The following is a 14,219-nucleotide window of genomic DNA, read 5'->3' as shown; positions in this document are numbered from 1 at the left end:
ACACATTGAAGCTTCTCTCCTGCCCTTCCCCCTCTCTGAAAAGAAATTGAAAAGTCTTTGAAAAAAATTTTGGTGTTGAGCAGAAGTTACTAGGATAGGTTGAGTATTTCCAGTGAGATCTAGGTGTGATTCTATTTTGTATTGAATACTTCTCTAATGTATCTAGAAGTAATAATGACACCACTCTGTAAGTGGTGTGCTGGAACTGTTCTAGTCTTTTTTTTTTCTTTTTTTAAAAAATATATTTATTGATTATGCTATTACAGTTGTCCCATTTCCCCTCCCACTCCACTCCATCCTGCCCACCCCCCTCCCTCCCACATTCCCCCCTCATGGTTCATGTCCATGGGTCATACTTATAAGTTCTTTGGCTTCTACATTTCCTACACTATTTTTACCCTCCCCCTGTCTATTTTCCACCTATCATCTATGCTACTTATTCTCTGTACCTTTACCCCCCTCTCCCCCTCCCATTCCCTTATTGACAACCCTCATGTTCTAGTTGTTTGCCTAGTTTGCTCTCGTTTTTGTTTTATGTGTGGCCATTAATAACTGTGAGTTTGCTGTCATTTTTACTGTTCCTATTTTTGATCTTCTTTTTCTTAGGTAACTCCCTTTAACATTTCATATAATAAGGGCTTGGCGATGATGAACTTCTTTAACTTGACCTTATCTGAGAAGCACTTTATCTTCCCTTCCATTCTAGTGATAGCTTTGCTGGATACAGTAATCTTGGATGTAGGTCCTTGCGTTTAATCTTGGGTAATGTAATTATGATGTGCCTTGGTGTGTTCCTCCTTGGGTCCAGCTTCTTTGGGACTCTCTGAGCTTCCTGGACTTCCCGGAAGTCTATTTCCTTTGCCAGATCGGGGAAGTTCTCCATTATTTGTTCAAATAAGTTTTCAATTTTTTGTTCTTCCTCTTCTCCTTCTGGCACCCCTATAATTCGGATGTTGGAACATTTCGAGATGTCCTGGAGATTCCTAAGCCTCTCCTCATTTTTCTGAATTCTTGTTTCTTCATTCTGTTCTGGTTGGATGTTTCTTTCTTCCTTCTGGTCCACAGCATTGATTTGAGTCCCAGTTTCCTTCGCATCACTGTTGGTTCCCTGAACATTTTCCTTTGTTTCTCTTAGCATAGGCTTCATTTTTTCATCTAGTTTTTGAACAAACTCAACCAATTCTGTGAGCATCTTGATAACCAGTGTTTTGAACTGTGCATCCGATAGGTTGGCTATCTCTTTGTTGCTTAGTTGTATTTTTTCTGGAGCTTTGAAGTGTTCTGTCATTTGGGCCTTTTTTTTTTTTCTTGGTGCGTCTGTTACTTAAAGGGGCGGAGCCTTAGGTGTTCACCGGGGCTGGGTAATGCTGGTCGCTGCGCTGTGATGCTGTACGTGGGGGAGGGGCCCAGAGGGAGCAATGGTGCCTGCTCCACTCTCCTCCGTATTTCAGTCACTCCCTCCACTACCCACAATCAAACTGGGCCCCTCTGGTGCTGGTTCCTGAGTGGGTGGGCTTGTGCACACTCTAGGCCCCTGTGGGTCTCTCTAACGACTTCTCCTGAGGCTGGGAGTCTCTCCTGCTGCTGCCCCAACCCCCACGGGTGTTTTCAATCAGAGGTTTGAGGCTTTATTTCCCCGCGCTGGAGCCCTGGGTTACGTGGTCTGCTTTGCTCCCCGCCGTTCATCCCAGTTTATCTGTGTGCAAGCGTGGGGCCGCAGGGTGCTACCCGCCGCTCTGCCTGCCCCGTTCTCCACCACTCTGAGCCCGGCCTTCTCAGTTTATCTGTGCGAATGTGGGGCCGCAGGGTCTGCTAGTGGTCAGACTGCCTGCCCCGTTTGTCCCACACTCCGCCAGTCTTGGTCCTGCCACAGCCACGCAAGTCCTCTCCGCCCCGGCTGCCCATCTCTGCCCCCCCTACCGGTCTGGATGTATGTTTCTTTTTTATCTACTTGGTGTCGGACTTCCTTGCCGTTTGATTCTCTGTCAGTTCTGGTTGTGCGAGGAGGCGCAGTGTGTCTACCTACACCGCCATCTTGGTTCTCAATAATTCAATAATTATTCAGTAGGAGTAATTCAGAAGTAAAATATTTACAAAGTGAAATTGAGAGATCAAACAATTTATTTAAGAATTTGATACGTATTTCCACATTGTTCTGCAGCTAGATTGGACCAATTTAAAGTTCCACCAACATTTTCTGAGTATTCTTTATCCATTTTTTTCTGTTGGTGTATACGAGGTCTGTCCAGAAGGTACCCAGCCATGTAATATGAAGAATAGAGACGTTTATTGAAGAAGAGTTAAGATAGAAGAAACATTGTACATAGGACAGTGATACCTCAGTCCCCTTCAGAGGAGGCACCTTGGGACCTCACACAGTGCTCCCAGTTGCCATCACGTGCCCTGTCATGTTTTCCTCAATCTCATTGATGGTCTGAAATCTCTTCCCTTTCAAAGGTGGTTTTAGTTTTGGGAAAAGTCAGAAGTCGCAGGATGCCAAATCTGGGCTTGTAGGGCAGCTGAATCACCTGGGTGATTTGATGTTTCACCAAAAAACTCTGCATAAGATATGAGTGGGTGCATTGTCATGATGAAGCTGCCAAACACCAGTTGCCCATAGCTGCAGCCTCTGAGTCATCAAATAATTTCCATGGATAAATGTTCAAGCTTACCATAAAATTTGATGTAGATTCGTAGCTCTACTCACTTAGTCATTTTGAATACAACAGCTACACAGTACACATACTTAGTCAAGGGTGTCTGCTGCCCCCACGGACTAGTGCAGTGAAGTTGTTATCGTTCACGTATGAACATTCCAGTTTACTTTCCTTGGCTGCCAGGTTACATGATGTTGGGCAAATGTTCTCATTATATTAACAGTGGTTGTACTTTTCCCGGACAGACCTCATATATTATTTTCCTTGATTGATATATTGCTTTTAAATGTCTTTTAACTTTGTTTACTCTGTCTTTTGCAATTCAGAGTTTAAAATGTATTATCGTAAGTGTTGGTCTTTTGCTTTTTGCTTCTTTATGTTCAGAAGTCATCCGTCACCCAAGCTCCTGTTTCTTGTAATATTTTTATAGTTCTATTTTTATATTTTCATTTTTAATTCATTTGGAGTTCATTTCTATATATCATATATGTGAGAAGTTATAATGTAATTTTACTTTTCTCAGTTGGGTAACTAGTGATCCTAGTACCATTTATTGATTTGAAAAGACCTCCTTTATAATAAATTAAGCCTTCTTATGTATGTGGATCTGTCTTGACTCATTTGTTTTATTGTTGTACTTATTCTTACTGTAGGGCTCGAATTTTAAAAAGTATCTTTATTAAAGTGTAATTGACTTTAATGAAATGCACACATTTTAAATGTATAATTTGATAAGTTTTGACATTAAAATATTCTCTTGTGGTAACCACTAAAATCAAGATGATAATCCCATTTTCTCCAAAAGTTTCATCGACTTTTTTTTTTTTAAGAGAGGGGAAGGGAGAAAGAGAGGGAGGGGAACATCAATGTGTTGTTGCCTCTTGCGTGCCCCCTACTGGGGACCTGGCCTGCAACTCAGGCATGTTCCCTGACTGGGAATCGAATCAGCTGCCCTTGACCCTTTTGTTTGTGGGCAGGCACTCAGTCCACTGAGCCATACCAGCCAGGACTCATCGGCCCTTTTTAATTTCCCCCAGCAACAAGTGCTGGTCTGCTTTCTCCCTAGGCCTAGACTTTTAATTATTGTATTTGAATGGCATTTGGAATATTAAAGGAACTGTTAGAGAAAAACAAGCATGCCCTACCACCCAAGGTTTTGACTTGAATGTTCCTCTCTCAGGTAATTATAAAAGTTGCTCTCTCACCTCCTTCCATTTTATAAATGTTACCTTCCTTAGTGAGGCCTTCCATGAACATTATTTAAAGTGAAGTTTTGGCCCTGCTGGTGTGGCTGAGTGGATTGGGTGCTGTCCTGTGAACCGAGAGGTCACTGATTCGATTCCTGGTCTGGGCACATGCCTGGGTTGTGGGCCAGGTCCCTGGTTGGTGGTGTGTGAGAGGCAACTGATCTATGTGTTTCTTGCACATAGATATTTCTCTCTTTCTCCCCTCTCTCTAAAATAAGTAAATAAGATCTAAAAAAAATTTGCAGTTTTGTCCTGATTCCCTGCTTAATTTTCTCAATAGCTTTTATCAACATTTTGTACTTTTCTCTACTTTCCAAAATGTTTACGGTGAGAATTTATTGTTTTTAGAATTCAAAATGACCTAAAAGCCATTGTTTATTATTTTTAAAAAAGATTTATTTATTTATTTATTTATTTATTTATTTTAGAGAGGGGAAGGGAGGGAGAAAAAGAGAGAGAGAGAACCTGCAACCCAGGTGTGTGCTCTGACTGGGAATCTTCTTTCCAAGGGAGGATGATACAACCAATTGAGCCACTTGGGCCAGGGCTGGTTTACAACTCTATACTGCCTTGTGGGTTTTAATTTCTCTAGGAATTTTTGTATATATATATCTATATTTGTTCTCTTTCAATAGGTAAATCAGTTTCAGAACTCCCTCTCTTATGTTTTTAGGGTGAAATTTCTGTTCCCTGGTTAAGCAGTTTTCTCCCTATAGTTTCATGATTTATTTCCTTCGATCATCCTTGAATTAATAGAGAAGAGTCCTAGAGCTGTGGCCACAGATGGGCTATGTGGACTGTTGGTTTAGCTTCAGATAATGCAGCTGGCTGGCGGGGTAATATGCACAGCTCCTTCTCCACCTCAGGGTTTCTAGCAGGCTTTTATCTAGTGCAGGTTTGTTTGATCTAGATGGATCTTTGGTCTATTTTGCCTACACAGTTGGAGTACCCAAACATTTTCATTCCCAATATAGGACATTGGTAAAGAGTCAGACTCTGGAGTTAGTCTGCCTGTGTAACTTTGGACAAGTTATTTAATCTTTCTCTGCTTTAGTTTCCTCCACTATAAAAATGGGGGGGGGCAAGGAGGATAATTAGGAATTTTTCATAGTTTGAGAAGTAAGTAATGCACATTGCTACCTAGGACATAGTCATTAAGCACTTGTTAATTATAACAGTTATTATGTATGGCATAGAAGGCTCATGCTGTTTCTCTTTTTCACAGTGCTGTCCTTACGGAGACTGCTTCTAGATAAACCATAGCTGGCCTTTTAATTCACTGTTGGATATCCTGTCCCTCTCCCCATTTCTTACTATTAAAAATGTTTATGCAGTGAGCACCTTTGCTTATAAAGCTTATTTTTATTTTGGTATTTAAGATGTTTCTAGAAGAGGGTTATTGGTTTGAAAGGTATTAATATTTTGAAACTTAATAGATGTTGAATTTATTTTCAGCTGATTTTTTTCATAGGCATTATAGAGAATGTAGAAACTAAAAAATTTTTTAAGTTAACATTTGAGTATATTACCTTCCAGTCTTATTTTGTGTATATCACTGTGTGGAAATACATACGTATCTTTATATGTATACAGGTTTGTAGTCTACTTTAGAATCCTTAAACATAAATATTTTCCTCTGTTTAGCCATTGAAAAAAAACGTTTTAAATAGCTGCATAAAATTTTATAAATGAATACATGCTGTATTTAATAATTTCTGTTACATTTAAACTTTTTCCACTTTTCCTTTTACAATGCCAAGTTGAAGATCTTTTGTTAGCAAATCTTTGACCATATTTCTGTTGTTTAGGCTAAATTTGTAGAAGTGGAATTAACTGGGTCAAAGGGCATGAACACTTATAAAACTTGGTGCATGTTGCCATTTCTTATTGAAAAGATTGGAAAAGGATGACTAAGTGTTACTCTTTTAAGCAGGATAAGAACCATTTCAAAGAAGCTGGCTGTAGAAGTTCCATTTCTGCTATTTTATCATTCCTAAGACTAAGGGTAATTTTTCATATTACAAATATTTGTATGTAATTCCTGTCATGTTTTTAATACTATGGGGATTACTTTTATGGAGATAAAGACAAAAATACCATGACACTATTGATAAAAGTACATTTTTGCTATTTGAGGAGAGAGCAGTAAGGCGTGTGTACATGGTCTTTGGACCTTAATCTGCATTTCTCCAACTCCCGGTCCGTCAAAAAGGGAGAGCAAGTTAGTCTTCCTGTATGTGCCACCTCCCCTTGCCCTGCCCCGGTCCGCACCCCAATCCACAGAGACTGCACTGTAGACGTGCCTTGTGGCTGATAGTTTTTCCTCTGAACTTGTTTTTCAGATTTGTCATTTTCGCTTGTGGTCTGAGTTGTACATCTATTAAAAAATATTCACTGTCTTATTTGTAAATTTATATCAATGGCTGTGGAGGCGCATGATTTGTTTTCTTTCACAAACTGTTCTTGGGGTAGAAATTCTTATAAAGCTGTGCTGCCTACTATTACATGTCCATTAGTGAACACAAGATGACAAGTGAATCCCAACAAATTTAATATTAGCAAACTTTGGAAAAGCCCATTCTGTGCCTTTATTTGTGGATGAATATTTGTTACTCTCACATTACTTACCTAGATTCTTACACTCTGCTAATAAGATTGTTCCTGGTTCCATAGATGGCAAATAACATTAAATTTCATTTCATTTTTTGAAAATAGCCTGATATTTTCAGATTTACTATACCTGATTTAAGAACTTTTGGATGAACATTTAAAATTTTTTTTCCCCTTTTCCTATAGGTCATCTGTTGAGATTGGTATTTCAGAATGAAACTTTTTACTACTAATGAAGACCCTTTGATGTGTTCTCCATGTGCAAATAACCATTTTTTAAAATATAAATATGATCTTCTGGCCCTGGCTGGTGTGGCTCAGTGGATTGATTGCCAGCCTGTGAACTAAAGGGTCGCTGGTTCGGTTCCCAGTCAGGGCACATGCCTGGGTTGTGGGCCATGTCCCTGGTGTGGGGCGTGTGAGAGGCTACTACACATTGATGTTTCTCTCTCTCTCTTTCTCCTTCCCTTCCCCTCTCTCTAAAAAAACAAATAAAATCTTAAAAAAAAAATGATCTTCTATATAGTTGTATAGGAATCTCATGTTTTTGGAATTAGTTCTTTTGGAAGTCAAGAATATGCCCTTCAGCTAGATGGCTATTATGTAGTATTTTCCAGACAAGCAGAGATAAGATTTATCATTAGCTTGAGTTTTACATCTTTTATTTGGTTCTTTGCTGTCAATTAAAACAGTTTCTCTTTCTAGTTAAAATGGCCTTGTTCTCATTATTGATTTTAGTTTGATCATGATTGGTGAAATTAAGGGAAAAAAGCTGTCAGAACCAGCAATGGTGAGATTTTTGTATATAAAGGTCACTAGTACATAGGTTTATTAACTTATTTTGAAAATACGTTTGACTTTCTAAATTGTTTCTTTTATGTCTCAAGCGCTGAGATTTTTACATGAAGTGTATATAGTGTGCTAGTCTGGTAGCAAAATTGATGATTTAATTATGGTTTATTACTTGGGTCTATTAGCCATCCTAGCAGAATGCCATCCACACGTTAGATAATCTGTAACTTTCATAGTACATATTTACTTTAATTGCTAAAGGCAGTAGCAGTTGTTTTTTAAATAAAGGAGTTTATTCAGAAAGTCACAGGGGTAGAAGAAATGAGCTGTAGAACAAAATGACTCAGGAGACAAATTACAGAAGCAAAAGAAGAGCCCTTGGAGCTTAGGAAAGAGAAAAGGTAAAGGTAACAGACCTGGGCGGGGGTGGGGGGGTAGGGAGGGGAAACCCCCTGCGAGGAAGTGCACATGGCAGTAGCAATTCTAATGATAAATAAAAAATTGGAAGTGTAGCCAGATTCTGGCTGCTGTGGTGACTTCATCCCCTCCCTGCCCCTTTCATGGAATAGAGTATAAGGATAGTTTAGTGATCTGGAATGACAGCTGTTTAACCCAGGTGTGGTAGAGCTTTATGCCTGCCTGTGATGAGAACAGAGAAGTAGTAAAGGGTATATAGACCTGAATTTGACTTCCACTTCTGGTCTTTATCAGCTATATATATGAATTTGGACAAATCACTTCTTTGAACCTTGGTTTTCCCATGACAAAATGGAATAATGACAGTCTGGCAGGACAGTGCCTTGAAACTCAGCAAATGCTGGTATTTAGTGTTGTTACTGACAGAGAAGGGAAGATTCATAAATAAGATAATGTAGTAGAGTTTGCAGCCACTTAAGCCAGAAGAGAAGCTTTTTGTTCTTTTCCCTCCAGTAATCAAGAAGAATGATGATTTTTTTACATTTTAATTGAGTAGTGTAATAACTTTTTGCTTTTCTTACAAAATAGGGATAAGAGCCACTTGCATTTTCAGATCCTTAAGACTATGAAGGCGATCATGATAAAGCATATAAAGAATTAATAGGGCCCTGGCTGGTGTGGCTCAGTGGATTCAGCACAGGCCTTTGAACCAAAAGGTGGCTGGTTTGATTCCCAGTCAGGGCACATGCCTGGGTTGTGGGCCAGGTCCCCAGTGGGGGGGCACATGAGAGGAAATCACACATTGATGTTTCTCTCCCTCTCTTTCTCCTTCCCTTCCCTTCTCTCTTAAAAGTAAATAAAATCTTTTTAAAAAGGAGACTTAATACGGAGACTTACAAAGGGGACTGGCATGAAGTAAGCCTCAGTGATTTTTGTTGTTGTTTATAATACAAATGTATAGAGAAGCAGAAGATGCAGTGCTACAGGCGTACTAGGTTTCCCCCCCTTAATGATTAAATTCAAATTAGGGTAATTCTCATATTGCATTTCGTCTTCTCATTGCTCACATTTCTTTTACTTTTGACTGGTTTTTTCTCACTGGTATCTCCTTCCTGTAATGGTTCTTGGCACCAACTCTTCTGCTTATATTGTTCTGAGTCTACGTTTGTGAAATGGAGCCATCATGATCTAGGCTTGCCTGTGCAGAAAATCTCCCGGAGAACAAAGAAAGGTAGTTGTGGAGGAGAAAAGCACCCGACAATTTCGATTCAGTGGTTGAGGAAATAAATACTCGAGTAAAGGCAGCTTCAGTCTCAAGGTATAGAAATTTACTCTAGTTAGCAAAAACTCAGGGCATTAAATTGAAGACTAGGGATTCTCTCCGAACCCCAGAGCACTGGGAGGCTTTCTGTTTCCACAGTCTCTTGTCTGCTTTTTTCAGTGCATTATTCCCTCTTCTCTATGTTGATCATGGTCTTCTGCTTCTTCACCAGGCCATACCTGACCCAGAATGACAGCCACAGCTGCCAAGTCTTTAGGAAATTTCACTTTATTTTTCCATTGCTATCTGGCTCAAATAAGAGAGAAATCTGATTTGGTCAGCTTAAGTGTTTTGTTTTTTTACCATGTAGTAGGGGAATACTTCTGGTATAGTTGTTTGTGTCCAGAGGCTGTGGGAATCCCGAAGTTTCCCTTTCTTTAGGCAGGGGTCTTGAAACTTGTTTGCTATAGAAAATACTTTTTAAAATGTTGATTTGTTGAATTTTATTTTTTCAAATGTAGTATATAGCTCTGAGTTACTCTTAAAATATGAACTTCAGTGTTGTTGAATAAGTACCAGTTCAGTGATAACCTTGAGTCCGAGTTTGGTTCTTCTGTATAAGCAACAGAGAACTGGTTTAACTGGCTCAACTAAGGGGACATTCATTGTAAAGACACAGTGAGCAGTTACAGGACAGTAATCCAAGGACAGGAATGCTAGCAAAGAGAGGCCGAGCAAGAACTGAACTGGAATGCTGTTCAAGCTTTGTCTTTTTTAGATCTTTTATTCTGGATGGCTTACCATGGTATCTGCTTTATTTTGTTCTTTGAGGTTTAATGTTCAATATCTGCTTGAAAAACTGATAAACTATAATTCAATAAAGTATTTGGATCATTAACTTCTTTACATTTTTAAAAGATTTTATTTATTTATTTTTAGAGAGAGGGAAAGGGGGAGAGAAAGAGAGGGTTGCCTGTAACACGCCCAGTTGGGAACAGATCCCGCAACCCCAGGCACGTGCCCTGACTGAGAATCAAACTGATGACCTTCTGCTTTGCAGGGTGATGCTCAACCAACTGAGCCACACCGGCCAGGGCCAGATCGTTACCTTCTTACATTTGGATTCCTTTGTGCCTAAGTCTGAGTTTCAGTTCTTTTTATTTGACTGTAATGTTGGCTGGCAAAAAGAGAAACAAAAGTCTAAATACAGAGGTAGGAGGAGAATCAGGAGACCATAGTGGTATGCAAGTCACGGAATGAAGGAATTTTAGGTGACATATTACTGAGATTCTTTTTAACAAAATGAGAACTGAAAGAACATAGACTTGAGCTAGTGGTGATTTTTTTAAGTTTAGGAATGGATGAGAATAAAGAATGGAGGATTCTCTGAATTGATTATTTAGCTGGGAATTGCGGGAAATGGATGTACTTTGAAATGCTAACTTGTAGTAAATAAGTTACATGTTCACATATCTATATACTTCTAATATATTGATTATGAAAATGCCAAAATGGAGTCTCCTGCTGCTCCCAACCCTGCCTCCCTCCCCCACCCAGGAATAAGCAAAGCATGCCCTGTACTAATTGAGGGTGGGGAAAGAAGGGATGAATGTGTGGGGGAGGTATTTCAGTAGCCTAAAGAGAATCATCTTTGAGGTGGATACAGTTGAGTAAGTGTCTACTAAATTGGACATTTTGTTTCATTTAATCATTATATCAAAATTGTAAAAGTAGCTGGTTATCTCAATTTTACATATGTGAAACTGAAGTATGTATCATTCATTGGTGATTCTTTTTTTTAAAAAAAGATTTTATTTACCATGTTTTGCTGTGTATAATGTGCACTTTTTTGCCCAAATTTTTGAGGGAAAAATAAGGGTGCGTGTTATACGTGGGTTGTACCTGAAATACCTTGTACCTGTTCTTGTGTTTTGTAATTGTTTGTTAACATAAAATTTCTTGTACCATAATGACTTCAAAAGTAAAAGCTAAAATTCCATTATAATACAAAAAGGAAGTATCTAAATATAAATAAGTAGAAATTGAATTTAAAAATTAAAGATTTTTTTCCCTGAAAGTTTGGGCTAAAAACATAGGTGTGCATTATACATGAGGGCACATTATACACAACAGAGTACAGTCTTTTTAGAGAGAGGGAAAGGGAGGGAGAAAGAAAGGGAGAGAAACATGTATGTGTGAGAAATAATTGGACCGGTTGCCTCTTGCATACCCCCAACTGGGGATCTGGCCCACAACCCAGGTATATGCCTTGACTGGGAATCGAACTGGTGACCCTTCGTCGGTGCTCAGTCCACTGAGCCACACCAGCCAGGGCTCATAGGTGATTCTGATAAGTGTATATGGGACACTGGGTGTGGTAAGTAGGGCTTCTCCAGGAGTAATGGGTAGGGTAGGCACTTTAGAATATGATTCTCAAAATAAAGGTTTGTGATGTTTTTGCTTAATGTTTTATTTTCCAAATGTGATGAATTGTTCTGGGTTTATCTTTTGATTTTATAATTTCCTATATGGTAAAGCACCAACTTAATTTGCTAAATTATGGTTCTCATTAGGAAGAATCCTGTTAGAAGGCTTACAAAAGAAATTTCTGGGATCTGGGAAATGGCAGGGAAACTCAGAAGCACAGGTCATGTACGTGGATGGTATCATTGGGAGGGATGAAGAGAAGAGTATCGAGGTAGGTCAGGCACTGAAGTGGCATCTTGCTTTGACTCTTTAATGAAGGGAGCAGGAGATGCCTCTATGGGGAAGGGCAGCAGTAGAGAAAGTCCTGCACGGGCATGAGAAAGTTACATTCCTGTCATGTAGCCCAAAGAGAAAAATAGGAAATAATTTTGTGAAACCAACAGAGATAGATAAAGATTAGTTAGTGCAAGGGAGTCTAAGAGACGTTTAGCAAAATTAAAAGAAATAGTAAGTAGTAGTTGAAATTAACATTGGCCACTCAAGTTGAATTCTAGAGAAAGGGGAGTTTAAATACAAGAACTTGAAAATATTGTTGTCTTGATGGGAGCATTTACTCTGATTATAATTTACAGCCAGCTTTTCTCCTTTATAATAGAAAAGGCTTTGTATTACCTGCCTGTAATACTTTTTACATTTCTATGTCTTCATTCTTTGATTTCTCTTGATGCCTGATCATCTTCTGGTGATTGTTTTTATTTTTTAGGAAGAACTTTGTCTGGAGAGTCTGCCTGGTATTGATGACCATGCCAGGTGTAGCTCTCATTTTAAACAATAAGTTCCTTACTAGCTAAAAACAGTTTTGTGAGAATGATTTTTTTGGTGTAGTCAGCCATGGACAAAATGGTTTAAAATAGAGTTTCTGGACTAGCAAAAACTTCACAAAGCGAGGCTGCTTTCTCAGAAGTCCTCTACAGGAGGTAGGAGGGTAGGACAAAAGGTAGGTGAGGCAGAGGGAGACACTGGGACCAGAGGGAGGGCTGGAGGTGAAGAGAGAGCTAAAGAGTGAGAGGAGGCCTGAGAGGGTGAGCTAGTGAGCAAGTAAGTGATGAGAGAGAGTGATGGGTGGGAAGGTGGAATAGTGGAAATTGCTACAAGGGGAGGACGGACATATTTTGAAGGTAGGGGAAGATACAGTGGAAAGCAAAGACAGGACGGAAGGAGCATGCTCATCAGAGCCTGCCGCAGAAACAGGCAGTTTTATCTGGGGGTGGAAACTTCCTGTGGCCACCGAGGCAGCTTGGTGATGTAGAAAGGACCTTGCTCTTTATATTGGAAGACCTGGATTTAGACCCTAGCAATGCCATTTAAGTCCTAATTCCTACTTAACAGTGGTTAGGGAAGTCATTTATTTCTCTGAGGCTGTTTTCTAATCTCTCAAATGGGAAATGTCACTTAAGTTTTGATGACTACGTATAAATATGCATATTCTTGTTCTGTCTTTGCTTACTCCTCCTACATTTTCCTTGGAAAATAGTAAATAGAATTTCCAATGTTCTTGGTTAAAACTATTTGTAGACTTTTGGAAGAAATACCTAGCTCTAGTTAAATTTACGATTAGGTTCCACAGAAAGAGGCAAGATACAGTGCTTTATGCATTTGATTTACATGTTTGTAAATGTTAATTCTGACCTGAAGGCTCAGAATGATTTCATCTAACATATGTAGGGTTCCCAGCTAACACCCTGTCCTCATCCTCACACACCCCTTTGTTTTTGCTACATGTAGTTTAGGAGCTTACTCAGTGTGCTTACCTAAATAAACACTTTACATTGTGGTCATAACTTCTCTTTCAAGGTCTTTTCAAACTTTTACCACAATAACAAGCCTTGTCTCTGTTTTGTTCTCATAGCTGAATTTTAGAGTCATTTTGAATTTTATAAACTTATATTTCTAGCAAGTATCCTGAAGCTGTTTTATATGTTAGTGACACAATGTGTCATTTGTAGCATAGTTTGAGCTCTGAGTTTTGAAAATAATGTGATTTAAAGCAATGCAACTGTATTTTTATGTCATGTCAGTTCAGTTACATTAAGACTATTGGGTGATATACAAGTAGCATGTTAATAAACCCTTAAATTGGTTCCCCAAGCTACATTGTGGTTCATGCTTTCCATACTCTTTCCTCTCCCTGCCTGGCCCTAGCTTGACCTTCTTTGCATTTGCCCATTGCTAATAACTGTATACCTGTGTTGGGAGGTGGTACTGATCAGATGAGGGGGTTTGAGAGAGTCCTGCTTCAGGCAGGCAGCAGTCTTTCTCAGGCGTAATAGCCTTCCCCCTTTTTTAAAATTGATTTTTAGAGAGAGATGAGGACATAGATAGATAGATTTGTTTGATTTATTTATGCATTCATTGGTTGTTTCTTGTATGTGTTCCGACTGAGGATCGAACCTGCAAACTTGGCATATTGAGATGCTGCTCTAACCAACTGAGCTACCCAGACAGGGTGAGAATAGCCTTCCTCTGTAATGAACAAGGGACTGTACTCTGACCTAAGGCAGCAGAGGTGGCTTGCTGATCATATCCAAGAGGAGCAGCAGACCATTGGACCACAAAGTGTTTTTGAATTTTGTTTGTTTTGAGTAATCTACTTCATATTGCAGCCCTGATCTTAACATTACCTTGTGGTAATGATGGTGGGGATGAGTTAATTTGAAGTCTGGAAAGATTGTTACAATATGGGTAGTACATTTAATGACAGGTAAAGTAAGGAATTCTTGCGGTAATGTGCTATTTTTGTCCCCTCTG

The 14,219-nt window shown here is 39.2% G+C and overlaps 1 protein-coding gene across 15 annotated transcripts in view; it reads left to right on the top strand.

Moving 5' to 3' along the window:
- The window catches only part of PUM1 (pumilio RNA binding family member 1), a 117,143-nt gene that overhangs the window by 14,139 nt on the left and 88,785 nt on the right, over positions 1-14,219 (top strand). The window lies entirely within an intron of this gene.

This window comes from Desmodus rotundus, chromosome 3, assembly GCF_022682495.2.
Source record: "Desmodus rotundus isolate HL8 chromosome 3, HLdesRot8A.1, whole genome shotgun sequence".
Lineage (NCBI taxonomy): Eukaryota > Metazoa > Chordata > Mammalia > Chiroptera > Phyllostomidae > Desmodus > Desmodus rotundus.
The sequence above is the reverse complement of the archived record's forward strand: the minus strand, read 5'-3'. Positions and strand labels throughout refer to the sequence as shown.